The sequence below is a fragment of the Gavialis gangeticus genome, unplaced genomic scaffold (genome assembly GCF_001723915.1).
Source record: "Gavialis gangeticus isolate Ggan-Ray unplaced genomic scaffold, GavGan_comp1, whole genome shotgun sequence".
Classification (NCBI taxonomy): domain Eukaryota; kingdom Metazoa; phylum Chordata; order Crocodylia; family Gavialidae; genus Gavialis; species Gavialis gangeticus.
Genome location: NW_017729032.1, coordinates 65109816 through 65123965, shown reverse-complemented (window position 1 = coordinate 65123965; position 14150 = coordinate 65109816). Strand labels below are relative to the sequence as shown.

General features: G+C 45.3%; 1 protein-coding gene across 1 annotated transcript in view; it reads left to right on the top strand.

Moving 5' to 3' along the window:
- The window catches only part of RB1 (RB transcriptional corepressor 1), a 157051-nt gene that overhangs the window by 29911 nt on the left and 112990 nt on the right, over positions 1–14150 (top strand). The window lies entirely within an intron of this gene.

Here is a 14150-nt window from a genome sequence, read left to right as displayed (position 1 = left end):
ACCACAATGGACATACCAGCTGCACACAGATCTACTCCTTGCTACCTGAGTACTGTGCTGCAGCTGTGTGCACACAAGCATTTGTCGGCCAAATTATTGGCCTCATCGCACTGAATTCTGATACAGCCAGTTTTCTTACTGTCCAAAATTGGACCGATGTATTGGTGCACCTCTACTAAATTATCCTTGGATTAGCAGCTGATGGGTTAGCAATTAATGCTTAGTGGCTGGTGAAGTCATTTTATCAATTGTGACGTCCAAAATTTAAAACATTTAACCACTGTTATGATTTCCTCTGTGGTCCAGTGTTAGCTGGTGAGATTAGTCAGGAGGCAGGAAACCCTGGAGTTTTTATTGGAAGTGTAATGCTAATTTTTGGTTTAAAGGCATGGGTATACACAGAGATTTTAATTGCATTAATTCTGCACAATTCGTTGTTTAATTAATAATTGTTAAAAGATCCAGTAAAATAATGACAAATAACAAATATCTGAATTGAATTGGTGCTGTCCTGCTGTTATAGGTTTGCTGTTGTTGGCCTTCACTATTTGTGTAGGACAGGGATGGCCAACCTGTCATGTGAGTGGTTCTGTGTGGCCTGTGGCATATCAGGGAGGGGCAGGCAGCACAGCAGCAGATTGGGTAGGGAGCAAAAAGCAGAGGAGCAAACCAAGTAGGGGAAGAGGTTTGGAGTGGAACTTGGAGGGCATAGGGCTTCATTTGTGACACGTCTGCCTAAAAAGTTGGTACCCTATGGTGCAGGGACTGAAATGAGAGCTTGTCTATAAGGCTTGGGGATGAGGGCGGAAGACTATGAAAGCACGGAGGAGAGAATACTCAGAAGCACCAGATGAGATTGACAATGGGGCAGTCCCTTCCAAAAATTATACTTTGATCATCAACACTGCCAAACCCCCCCCCCCCACAACAGCACTTAGTTGAAAGTTTAAATGTCAAGCAACATCAGCCACAACAATACTGTTTTACAAGTCTGCTTTCACACGCGTTTATTTGTATATCACCTTGATTGGTGGGTTTGCATCAGCATTGCCAGGATTTAAATATGAAATTATCATATTGGAAGCTCAAAATTATCATATTTTCTGAAAAACTATTGTACACTGAAAAATATGCAAATAAGTAAGCAAGTATGTCTTTTTCTTATTTACTTTGTATTGCTCATTGTAAGTTGCCAGTGAGTGAGTGAGAACTGGGTCATCGAAGTTGAAGCATTACTTTATTTAAAGGGAGGCAGTCATAAGAAAGTGCTGACATCAAACCCAGAAGTCAGTTAAGACTCCCTGAGAGTGATTTGGGTCTTGCATATGCTGCATCAATTAGCTGCTTCAAAAATTATTGTACATTTTGAATACTTCTACTATTATTGATCATACAGCGTACAAATGTTGAAGTTATAGTACAAATACAATAATTATCATACACCTGGCAACACTGGTTTGCATTTATTTCCTAATTTAACTCCTTTATTTTAAAGAAGCAAGTGTAGTTGACTCCTGAAACTGTTGAATGATAAAGTTCAACATTGCTTATTTGTCTGCAGATAGATATGACTGGCATCTGTGAGGCTGGACCACTACTGGGTTCAACGTTTTTGTAGAAGAACCACTTCTAGGCCAAGAAAGTTCTGCAGTTCCTATGCTCATTCAATTTATTGGCTTTTTGGAGACTGGCAGCAAGGTTGCTTGTTAGTACCCAGTATGGCTGTAATTTTCTTTTTCTTTTTTTTTTTTTTAAACTAAATGAAGGACACAAATAGGGAATTGAAGTGAGATGACCAGATCATTTTACTGTGGAAGATGACTTGCCCTTTTTTGCATGCTAACCTAGTTTCCTGCTAACATACCAGATATTTTATGTACTGGCAGCCTTATAGCAGTCAGGAACACCTACAACTTGCTGAAGTCAGTCAAAGCTGTGTGTAGCTGCCATGAAAATTGGAAAGTTCTAGGTTACCATAATTTGTTTGTTTTAAGTTCTAAAATTTGCCTTTTGAATTAGAATATCATTTCACCACATGGTAGAGCTATCTTCATAAAGTTTCAGGCTGAAAAGTATGGATTTGAGAAACAGGAACACTTAATAAATGTACGTAAATGAAAGGTGTGGTTTTTAAATGCTACGTTTTAATGTAAGTGCCATTTACTTATAGTTCCCATTCCATTCAAAGTGTGTGTGTGTGTTAAAATAACCACACTTAAACTTCTGGTATGTCTTTCTCTTTATATGGTATTGATCCCTGTTATGTCTAAGCACCTCCCCAATGTCAAAATAAATGACTAAGAAAAGATTTCCCTCAGTCAAAGTGTTAAATTTAACTGGCTATTGGAGATCTGGGGTAAGTTAGCAAGTCCTATATTTTGCTTTGAAGGGGATAAAATTTGTAAACTTCTTTAACTTTTTCTCAGAATGAGCTTGAAATTGGTGGGCCAGTTGTCAAGAAATGTGGATCCTGCTTCTCTCATGAGCACAGAGCCTAATTTTCCCTGATGAAAAATCATGAATTCTCTGATTAAACCCCCCAAATCAGTGATTAAAATGAAAAGCCCCCCCAGCGCCCTTCACTTCCACCCACAGCCTCCTGCCCCCACCAGACCTACTGGAGGGAGGCCCCAGCTGCCAGGGAAAATTGGCCAGGGACCCAAGTCCACAGGCTCCTGCCCTTGGCAGGAGGCGGCAGTGGATGCTGCAGCAGAATGAAGCCCAGCCCCCACCCCCCTGCTGCTTGCTGCCTGCCTCCTGTGGGCTTGGGTGGAGGGGGGTGACTCCCTGCAACTCTGTGTACTCCTGGGGGGCAGGGTTGTCCTGTGCCCTGCAGATCTACATGTGGAGCTTGGGCTCCCACTCTGCTGCCGTTCCCCAGGGCCTCTGCAGCCTGACTCACTGCTGCAAGCTCCACGCTGCCCTGATGATGTGTCCCCTGCACATGGAGCTACAGTGAGGGGTACAACCCTGCACTGCTTCCCCTGCTGGTTCAGCTGCGCAGGAGATGCATCGCCAGGGCAGTGCAGAGCTCACAGTGGCTTTCCTGCATGGCCCAGCTGCGCCCTGCAGTGCTGGGTTGCACCCACAGGGCTGAGGAGGCCCCAGGGCAGGGTAGCAGGACAGAAGCCCAAGTCCTCAGTGAGCAATCTGCCCCTGCCCCCACCCCATGCCCAGATCTGTGGGGAATGTGTTCCCCCTGGCCCCCTGGGAGCGCACACAGCAGTGGGGAGCTAGTCCTGTCCCCCTTCCCCCAGATGAGCTGCCCACGGCCCTGTCCCATTCCCCGCCAGGGTTCTGTGACTGCATGTTGTGGCCCCAGGCCCCATACACTCCCTGGCTGGGCAGCAGCTCCAGCCCTAGTCTCTGCCCTGCTCAGCTCCCTCCCTCCCTTCCTCCTTCCCTGTGGGGACCTCAATCCTGCCACCTACCTGTGGAAGCTGCTCTCCCAGCTGTCTGGCAGCCATATGCATTAACATGCACATGGTGCCCCCCTGCCTGACCACCTTTCGCGTTCCCTTCCAGACCCCTGCAGACTGGAACTGCCAGCCTGCACAGGACGTGTTGCAAAACTGCAAGATCTGTGGGTTTCTCTGCTAAAATAAGAAATCTTCGTTTTACTCCATTTTTTCCATGGGAAACGGAAAACCTGGATCCCTGCTCATGCATCTTGCTTTTTAGATGGAATGTTGCTATTGGATGGTGGGTCGTGTTGGGTGAAGCGACTTCTTAGGTATAACTTGAGTTACTCCCATGGGCAATTTTAAAGATGGGAAATGGCAGGGATCCTGTTTTTCCCTGATTTTAAACTGCAAATTCTCTAATAAAAAACCCGCAAATCTGTGGTTAAAATTCAAGGTCCCCCTACAGTGCCCTTGACCCTGCTGGTGCCCTTCCTTCACTTCCCTCCCCTCCCCTCCTCTCCTCCCCAGCCTCTGGTCCTGCTTCTGCCTCTCACTCCCTGCTCCCCCTGCCTTGCTGTTGCCCCTCATCCCCCACCCACATCCTCTGCTCACTCAGCCCTGCCAGAGGCGGCCCCCAGCTGCCAGGGCTACAGACCTGGGTCTGCAGCTCCCCTGACTCTCCCCTGCTGCCTGCTGTGGACTTAGGTGGTGGTGTGGGTGGTTGTCTGCCACAGCTTTCACTCCTGGCAGGCATGGGGGACCCACGCCCCGTAGATCTGTATGTGGGGCAGGCGCAGGCTACAGGCTTGGGCTGTGGAGACCACGAGGGAGGAAAGTAGGGCAGGAGTCTGTGTCTGTCCCATGTACAGATCTAGGGGGCACGGGTCCCCCCCTACCCCCAGGGAGTGCATGCAGCAGTGGGGAGCCGGCCCTTTCTCCTTCCCCCAGATAAGCTACCCATGTCCTCGTCCTGCTCCCCACTGGGGCCCTACAGCCATGCACTCAGCCCTGGACCTCAAGCCCTAAGCACCCCCTGACTAGGCAGCAGATTCAGTCCTGCATCATCCTCCTCCCTCTCGATCCCCTTCTTCCCCTTCAAATGGCTGCCTCGAACCATCTGCATGTACATGCATGTGGCAACCCCTGTCCCACAGCCTTCCTTCTGCTCCCTCCCAGCTCCCTGCAGGCTGGAACTCTGCCAACCTGCAGGGACCTCATTGCAAAATCCACTGGTTTCTCTGGTTAAATGAGAAATCCGCGTTTGCCTCTGCTAAAAGGTAAAAATCTGCGGTTTACTCCGTTTTTCCATGAGAAACGGAAAACCTGGATCCCTGGAAATGACACTTTAAATGCTACGTAGCTACATCGGAAATAAACATCAAGCCAATGTGCTATCAGTGGCTTATATCACTGGTCTATTGCACTGCTGTATTGTGAATCATCTGTGTGTAGAGGATTAAAGTAATCAAACCTGCGGGTGCCAGAAATATGTAGATTTTCAGAGTAGTCTGAATCTGAGATAGAAAGACTTAATCTTCCTGCTGGTCATAGATGCAGACAGGTGACTCATGTGCTACTTAAATAATTGGCTACTGAGAAGTCGAGAAATCTAAAACCAGAAGTTGAAACTGTCAGATACTCCCACAGGCTGCTTTTTTGGATGTGGTGAACTCTTAGAGTACTCTTACTTTTTCCCACTGGCAATCTTTTTGGAATTCACCCTGAATCAAATAATTTTCATCCACCTGATAGTAGCCAAGTCCTTGGAGAGCTGAGATGTATGCTTTTGTTCAGCTGATTGGAAGGTGATAGTTGAGTGTCATTGTGTTCCTGCGTATATAATCCATGTTGTATGATGTTGTTGTATTGTTTCATAAAAGTACTGCTAGCAAAGGGTATAGAGGTGGAAGGGGAGGTGCCTGCCAGGGCTCTTTGCTTGCAGGCAAGCAATGAAAGTCACCTCTCCAATTCTTATATGCTTCACTTTTCAGAGATGAGAGAGTAGGACTTGATGTTTCAGTGAATGACACTTGTCCATAACAAAGAGCTCCTCATCAATGCCATCAGTTTTGTTTCTGACCTGGACTGCCCTGAAATCTCTGAAGAAGTGAAAGTGAACTTCTCAAACTAAGCTATACTTCAAAAACAATTGTTCTTTTAACATTCTCTTTGAATTGTACTATCTAAGCATATTAAAGATCATCTAATGGCCATTCTCACATAGAACTTGTTTAATCCCTAGTCTTTTGGTAAACAGTAGAAGAAATGTGTTTTATATAGTGAGATATTGTCTTCAAACTTTTAAAATCTGCTTTTTTGCATAAGACCTCCCCCTCACTCCCCTGGACAAGCTGCCTACTCCATTTTGCACCCTGCCCCACTTCAGCTGGGCAGTCCCTGCCCCTGGTCCACTCCCTTGCTTACTGTGGACATCTTGATTTGCCGCCCCCCGCAGCCGCTCCCCCCCCCCCCCAAAGACTTACCAGCTGGACACTGCTCTCCAAGCTGATGGACTGCACATTGGCAATCAGATCGGTATCGGTCAATATGGCTGGTCAATCAGCCATTGGTATCAGCCCAAAAAATCTTTATCTGTGCACTCCTAGCCGGAAGCGATGCACCTGTGTTTGTACAGTGTTGTGCTTAGACGAGGGGTGGGCAAAAAGCGGGCCGGATGCGGCCCGCCAGACCATTCTATCTGGCCTGCGGGGTCCCTAAAACATTTAGAAAATTAATATTTATATGCCCCTGGCTGCCTGTCATGCGGCCCTGGACGGTTTGCCAAAACTCAGTAAGCTGCCCTCCTGAAATAATTGCCTGCCTGTGGCTTAGACTAATTAGCTTGGTTGCAGTGCTGTGCAGTAAAAGATCTCATCCTGTCTGCACCACTGTCTTTGCCTCAATGGATAAGTTTTTTGCTCTCTTTTTCCTCTTGTGGTTGGCCTCCTGCCATTCCAAAATTGTCATCCACAAGGAGTCCAGAATGGCTTCCCCATTTTTCCTCCTCTGCTGTTGTGAGACGCATAGTAGTGACACAGCTGATGTATTGGCATGGTTTTCTAAAACTTATCTGTTGTAGCATATCTAAGATCTGATGCTCCAGGGATATTTTATTAGGAAGAAAGCTAAATTGCTTTTTTCATGGGGGGTGGAGGGGGAATTTATATAAGGGGAGCGATTGGGTTTGAATATGTTACCTAGACTGCTCAGAAATGTTACAGATAGGGTCATTTTGGTGGAACATTATTCTCATGACCCGACTTGTGATCTTATAGTCTAATGCTTTTAAGTAAATTGAGATTTGCCTTTTAAGGATACTCATTTCCTGACATGGCTAAGTGAAAGCACTCAAGCCTGTTTTTGAGCAGTTAAACAAGTTACCTGGAAAGGCATTCCCTGTTTTCAGTCTTTTAGGTGGAGCCTGGCAGTGCTGCTGTTTAAGGCTGCTGGAAGGATCTTATTTCACTGTGCTTATAACTTTTGGGCTGTAATTTTTGATGCTGGACATATGTATGCCATAGAGTGAATCTTTTTAAACATAAATCAGCCAAAACAATTGAATCATTTCAGAGAACAAGGTTAGGAAAAACCTGGTGAATTGTTTGTCACTTTAAAAAGATTTCATTTTTTTTACCACTATACCAGTGAAGAGATCATCTTTTTCTTGTCTTGTTAGTTAACAGTACTTGTCAGAGCATACAGTGGGTAAACAGGATGTCATTATCAAACAGTCTATCTAGTAGACATTTATTAGCTTACTAATCTATCACTGGTGTCAGGAAATCGTATAACTGACAAAATCTGATGCAGTTAGACCAACCAAATTTCACTGTGCACAAAATAAAACTGTGTTATTTTTCAGTCTTGTTGGAAACTACTTAAGTACCTCAGAAAAGGGTAGGGTTTTTTGCAAATTGCTAGTGACGTTGTGAGTCCTTCCCACAATTACATTGCACTTTCATGGATATCTGACTTCAGTGGAGTTGTGGCCATTTTCTCTCATCTGACCTGTTCATAATTCCTGAGTTGACAGCTGCTTTTGAGGCATGAGGCAGCCTCCTAAGCAACCTTAACATTTCTGACAAGTATGCAGGTTGTGAGAAATTGAGGCATGGTATTAAGGTAATTCCAGCTATTGTTCAAATCTGACTCTTTTGGATTATGCCTGACTACTGAATTTTCAGTAGTCTGAAGGGTTTCAGCACTTCAATTTCAGATTTTTTTCCACTGTTGGTGATTCCTTGAGATCCTTTTTAGGATGCTGTATGACATTAGCAATTGTTACATATGCAAATACATATGATTCACAAGATAAATCCAGAGATTTCAAATAGGAGTTGATGGTGTCAAGAACATTCTGACCTGTTGTGGTCTGAGTTCTTTGCAATAAAGAATTACTCTATTTTTCCATAGTCAAGAAACAAGTGAAATTTTGTTTTTGAAATGGGGTGTCACTAAATCTGGAAAAGTTATGGGGGAGGGAGAGTCTTGAATCTAAGAAGATTGAGAATTGCTGCTCTGTGAACTTGTTTTTGGCAATTTCTTGGTTCCTATGATAGGCTGCTTCTGCTGGCCCACAGTGGATTTTGTTGACAAGCTGATTAAAATTGTGGTCTGCTCCCTCTCAGTGCACATATGCTTTTTGTGTACTAAAAGTAATACATTTTACTGTGGGTTTTTTTTACTTTGCAGTATGGTTTTAGTGTTTTTTGCTTATTTTTTAAAATTTAAGGCAAGTTAAAACTACTTAAAATGTAATCTAACATAATCTAGGTCAAAACCACAGGTCTGTCCTGCAGTAGTTATAGAAGATGCAACTGACCCTGACTTGTTACAAATATGATATGAAATGTTATTTAATCAAAGACTTTCACATTGGCTACATTTATGTATCTCCCTCTAAAATCTGCAGCAAAGTAAAAGATAAAAATAAAAAACCCACAACTATTATCTTTCCTTAGTGGATAAACCAAGTGTATTTTGTGTGAGACTGAAGTATGTCAAAATCTTGCAAGCACATGTTGTTTATGTGCTTGTGAATGATAATACTTGACACTTTCTAAAAACTTTTAATAGGACTGCCTGTTTTCACTTATTACTGACATACAAATTTACTAATATTTCAGGGGTTTCAATAAGAACATTCTAAGGCCTTCAGTGAATATATATTTAAGGAGTACAATTGGCTTACATCAGTGGTGCACAACCCATCTGGCCTGATCCAGTGCACAGGGCCATTCTTGTCTTCTGGCCAGCAGGGCTGCCTGGAAGCAGAGCAGGACATGAGGCAGCACTGGCTGCCACCTTGCCAGTGGTGATGACATGGTCGGCTGCTGCTGTGGTGACGATTTTTTTTGTGCTTCCCCACAAAGGTGGTGGCTGCTACCGTGGTTGTTTCTCCTCAGTTATGCTCCTGGGTCTCCCTTCAGGTCTTGACATTTTTGTGGTAGAAGAGCATTGCTAGCAATAATTGGCATGGCTTTGGGAGCAGTGGCAATCAGTGCTGCTATTGCTCCCTCCACTGCCAAATGTCTGGGCCTGTAGGGAGCCCCATGGGCTGGATGACACAGCTGCACAGGCAGGATCCAGCTGCAGGCCATTAGTAGAGCAATATGGGTTTACATCCATTTCCAGATGTTTAAAGGGAAACTTACATGTGATTTAAGAGCTAAATAAGCATTAAGTGAGTACATTTCTAAAAACTTTCTCCAAATCCTTGTTATGATTTGAACCTTTAGCAAATGAGACTGCTGGACTCTTATTAACAATGGGTGCTGGCATGTCATGGCCTCTGAACTTTCCAGCTGAACCTAATGAAGAAGGCTGGGACTTGAAAAATTTAGGTTCCATTAGAAAGCAGCATTAAAATAATTCTGCCAGAAATACTGCTTTGATTAGAGGTGCAGCAATACATTGGTCTCGTATTGGATAGGCACAGATATAAGGAAAATTCCCTGCATTGGCAGTCAGATTTTTTTGGCTGATGTGGCTGATAAATGTTGCATGCATGCACGCAGCCGCAGCACAGTATGCAGGTGGCCAGGAGAGCAGCTGGGTTTGGCTGATAAGTCTGTTGTGGGGGAAAGGACGAGGGGGGGAGGGATGGGGCATGGGGGGGGGTAGATCAAGGCCCCCGTTGTCAGGCAGGGAGGGAATGGGGCTGGAGCAGGGGCAGGTGCTGCCCAGCTGGGGCAGGGCATGGGACTGAGCCGTGCATGGGGAGCACATGGTGGCTCCACTACTGTGTGCACCCCTATGAGGGCATGGTGGTGTCCCCAGATCTGCATGTGGGGCGAAGGCAGGCTGCTGCTGCGGGCTAGGCCCAGGACAATGCCGGGCTGTTCTTGGCAGTGGGGGGCCTGAGCCAGGCTGCACTCAGGGTGGGTGGCAGTGGCACTGGAGGGTGGGTTGGGGGGTCTATGGTGGATTTTGGAGTGGCTGCAGCCCTTTCCGTAGCTCCCCTCCCAGCGCTAGAGCCTGGTGCTGCCCTGGTCCCAGCCTGCAATGGCAGCCTGCCTTTGCCCTGTGCACAGATCTGGGGGGTACATGCCCCCCATGCCTCCCTGGAGTATGCACACAGCAGAGAACCCCCTACCTGCACCCCCTGGATGAGCCACTTGTGGCTTGGTCATGTGCCCTGCCCCAGTCCCAGCCCCACTCCCTCCCTCACTGTGGAGGCCTCAATCTGCCCTCCCAAACCCCTTCCCTCCCCTTGCCCCTTCCCCAACAACAGATTTACCAGCTGGATGCTGCTCTCCAAGCTGCCCTGCTGCATATTGGCAATCAGATCAGTATCGGCCAATATGGCTTGTTAAAAATTGGCCATTGGTATCAGCCCCAAACATCCCTATCAGTGCACCCCTAGTTCTGATACACAAATGTGTTGTACAGCCATTAAATTAACCACCGTGCTTTCTTTTAACTGAAAAAGGAAAGATAGTTTGAGGAGTCATTTTCAGTGACTGTTGAAAGGGTGTTACTATGAAAATAGTGACACCTGGATTTAATTTTTTCTTTTATTTTAGGCACTTTTACAGTGAAGGCATTACTTAGCAGTTTATCCTTTTAAGGCAGAAGTTGTAACAGGAGTTGTATTGAAAAGATGCTTGTTGTTTTAAGTGCTCGTGTTTTTCACTTATAACTTCCAGAAACTTGGTATAAAAGTCCTTAGAATACTGTGTCTTCCCCCCCACCTTTCCACCCCAGCACATTTTTTTTGAAAGGAAACTGGTGATATTTAAAATGATTCATGTAAGATCCCTTTAAAAATAGAAGTTATTTAAGTAGCTGTTCTGCAAACTGATGTTAGGAATGGATTCAGGTTTAAAAAAGAAATTTACAAAATACTGCATCTTAACTATGTTTAATACTATATTTTATCACACATTGCATGCTCCCAAATAAGATGCTCCTTGTTTTGGGAAAGCAAAATGAAAAGAAGATGTTTTCAGTCATGATTAGGGACCTACTCAATTTTTTTTTTTTTTTTTGCAACTTTCTGGGAAAAACAGCAGGGTTCAGGTTCTTTTTCTCTCTCTCTCCAGGGAATCACTGGGGGAAAAAACTTATTAAGAATAAAATGCTGGCTCCTAACCTTGCAGCCTGTTGGGGAGAGGAGTGGGGGGGAGAAACCGCCCAATGGGGGTGGGGGGTATGGAGCAGCTAAGATGGTGGCCACTGCCGCCTCCCTCTGCCACTGATTGGCCAAGAAGTTTGCCCCTTGTGCGGCCCCACATCCCTCCACCAATCAGCAACAAGGGGCGGGGCCACACAAGGGGCAGCCCTCCACCAATTGGTGGCAAGGGGCAGAGCCACATTAAAGGCAGCCCTCTTGGCCAGTCAGCGGTGAGGGGTGGGCTCACTGGGGCCCCTCAGCCAATCGCAGGCGTGAGGGGGACCCTGCCATGGTAAGCCCATGAAAGTGGTGGCTGGTGCTGTGATTGGCCCACCAAATTGTCCTTCTGCTTCGATTTGGGTTGGTCCCTAGTCATGACTGAAAGCTGTCTGCATGGACAAACTCTCTTGCCCTTAGCCAACTCATTGGCTCTCTAGGCAGAAGCTCGAATTTTAATCCTCTGGCAGCCAGTTCAGTTGCGGCCGAGAGGGTTAAAACTCTGCCTCTGAGGCTGAAGTGGACTCTGTTTCTCCTGAACAGTGGCTGAAGAGAAGCACAGCACTGAGCAGTAATAACTAGGCTTGGTAGAATTAAACTTTTTATTTTTTTAATATAATTTTGATGGCTACCATCAGTTTTTTTTATCCATTTAACATTTTCAGTATTGTGCATAATGAAGGGGCAGTGTTCATTTTTTATCAATTTAAATGTTCAGGATTGTGTGAAATTAGGGGCCTGGGGGGCAGACAACTTAGTAATGACATGACTGTTAAAAGCTTTATAAAAATCACCAGAAAGTATCCATAAATCAGTATATCCTACCTGCTTTAAATCATTCTGTTCCTTCATCCGGAAAGATCTGGGTAGGCAGGGTCCAGAAGAGGAGGGCAGCAGCACTCCCAGAGTCTGGGAACTTGGGGAGAGGTGATGGTGGTCCCCCCCCTTAGCTGGCCTGGCCTGGCCTGGATCCTGCTGCCGCTGGGCTAGAGCCTTGAATACTCTTCCCTCTTCCCCACTCTGGGCTTGGAGTAGCAGTTTATTTAAGCAGGTTGTTATCTCCCCCCAGCCTGCTTCCCCCACCTATGAAGGAACAGTTGATTTGCTAAACTGCTGAGTCATTAGGCCAGAACCAGCAGCCAATTGCTTAATTGATGAGTCATTAGGCTGCCCATTGTTTCTCTTTAACCCTTCTGGGCTCTCTCCCTCCTTGTCTCTCTTTCCCTACTGTCTAGTAACAGGGGTAAGAGTTCCCTGTTACAGTCCCCTTTCTATAAATTTTGATTATTACTGATTATTATTACCAATTTATTATTACCGTAGTCTGTGAGTATGAGGTATAATTGATGTTTTATCTATAATTATCTAATACTGCCAATCGTAGTCATAACTGTCTACATGCTTCCCTTCTGGCACAGAAATCAGTTTCCCTGCTCAAGGGGCATGGTACCAATTCTGGAGGGCTAATTTTTTGGGGAAATGTGTATATGAGTAAATATGGTATTAAAGTAGTAGGATTTTAGGAAGATTCTGTTGTTGTAGGATGAAATTTCATGCATAGTAAATAAGGTTTAATTGAGGTGTTCTTTGCAACAGGTCAACTTTTACATTTCTTTGTGAAATTTGTATTGGTGAATAACAGACACCACTTTTTATATACCTGCTAGATGCCAGTTTACCTTATAGCAGTTTATTCAGGGATGGCAAATAATTTCTGCTATAGTCATACATGGCTCTATTGATGCAGTCTAGTAGGCTCTGGGTCCTGGGTCAGGGGAAGGTTCATTGCACAACCTGGTGGGACCTGGGCTGAGCCCTTTCAACTGAAAGACTCCGTATAGACCACTAATGGTGTATAAGCCACCTCAACTCCAGCTAGTTATCAAGCCTGCTGACACACATGGGGGGGAAAAAACCCCCAAAATGTACTTTACCAGAAGTAGCACATTAACTCAACCTAGCTCTCCAGCGTCTATGGATCGGGTGCTTCAGTGTAGCTTTTTGGTGCTTTTAGCAAAAAATTGATTCAGTCAGCTGTTACGTAAAAGCACTACTGAAATGCCTGATCTGTGCAGATGTTGGTCAGCTAGCACAATGCCTCTTCTGGGCATGTGCTGGGCTTGACTCGGGAGCACCCAAAGCTTAAAGAAAAGTGTAGGGTTGGGGGGGTGTTACATCTGTAAGTAGCCCAAATGTCCATGGTACTGTCTGTAAATACAGTTCAGGCTCTTCCACTCTGTCAGCATTGGCACACACTGTACAGATAACCTTTATTCCAGTCACTCTGGTGTCTGACTTGGTTTTACAGATGATTCTGGTGCTGACTTTCTTGGTACTTAGTGTTTTCTTAGTAAGAAAGCAAAATATCAGGTAATTTATAACACGTTGTTTGCATGTAAGTTCTGTCATGCATTGTAAGTGGTCTCATCTACTTGACTAGGAATAGAAGGTTAACTACACCATTAGACAAGCAGAAAAAATAATGCTGCTGTAATATATTATTTTCTGTTTCCTGTAAGTATTCCTCTTCACTTCACAATCCGGGTAGTACAGACAGACTGTAAACAAGGGTCCTCTCCAAAAGACCTACATGGTTTTATACAAAGAGTAACCTAATTCTGTGGGGCAGCAGAAGAACATTTCTCACTTGGCTGATTATCTCAATAAGCCCAGTAAAGTCTTGTTCATACATTATACAAGAGAGAAGTGAGAGTGAACATAAAGAGCCACAAGATCTGTTATTTTGAGTGATCTCTGGATTCCTTATTAGGCCAGTGTGGCTCATAACCGTGGTGGACAGGCTGTGCCTAGAAAGTAAAGGGGAAAAAAATGAATTAATGTCTTATGATAGAGGTAGTACCATACCTGGTATAGGCGATGTGTAGGGGGAGCACAGTGGGGACATGTGCCCTCAGCCTTAAAATTGGCCCTTGCTGGCCAGGGAGTGAGGAGCGCCAGCTGGTGCCCCCTAGAGAAGCACCAGTGGCACTTCCAGGTTGCTGCCAGCACTTTTGGGGTTGGTGATCAGCTGCTGGGGGACCCCCCTCCCTGCTGGCAATCAACCACTGGTGCCACCCCAGAGCCAGAGAGCCAGGAGGCATCAGTCACCCATGATACCTGGTGTCTCAAAGAAC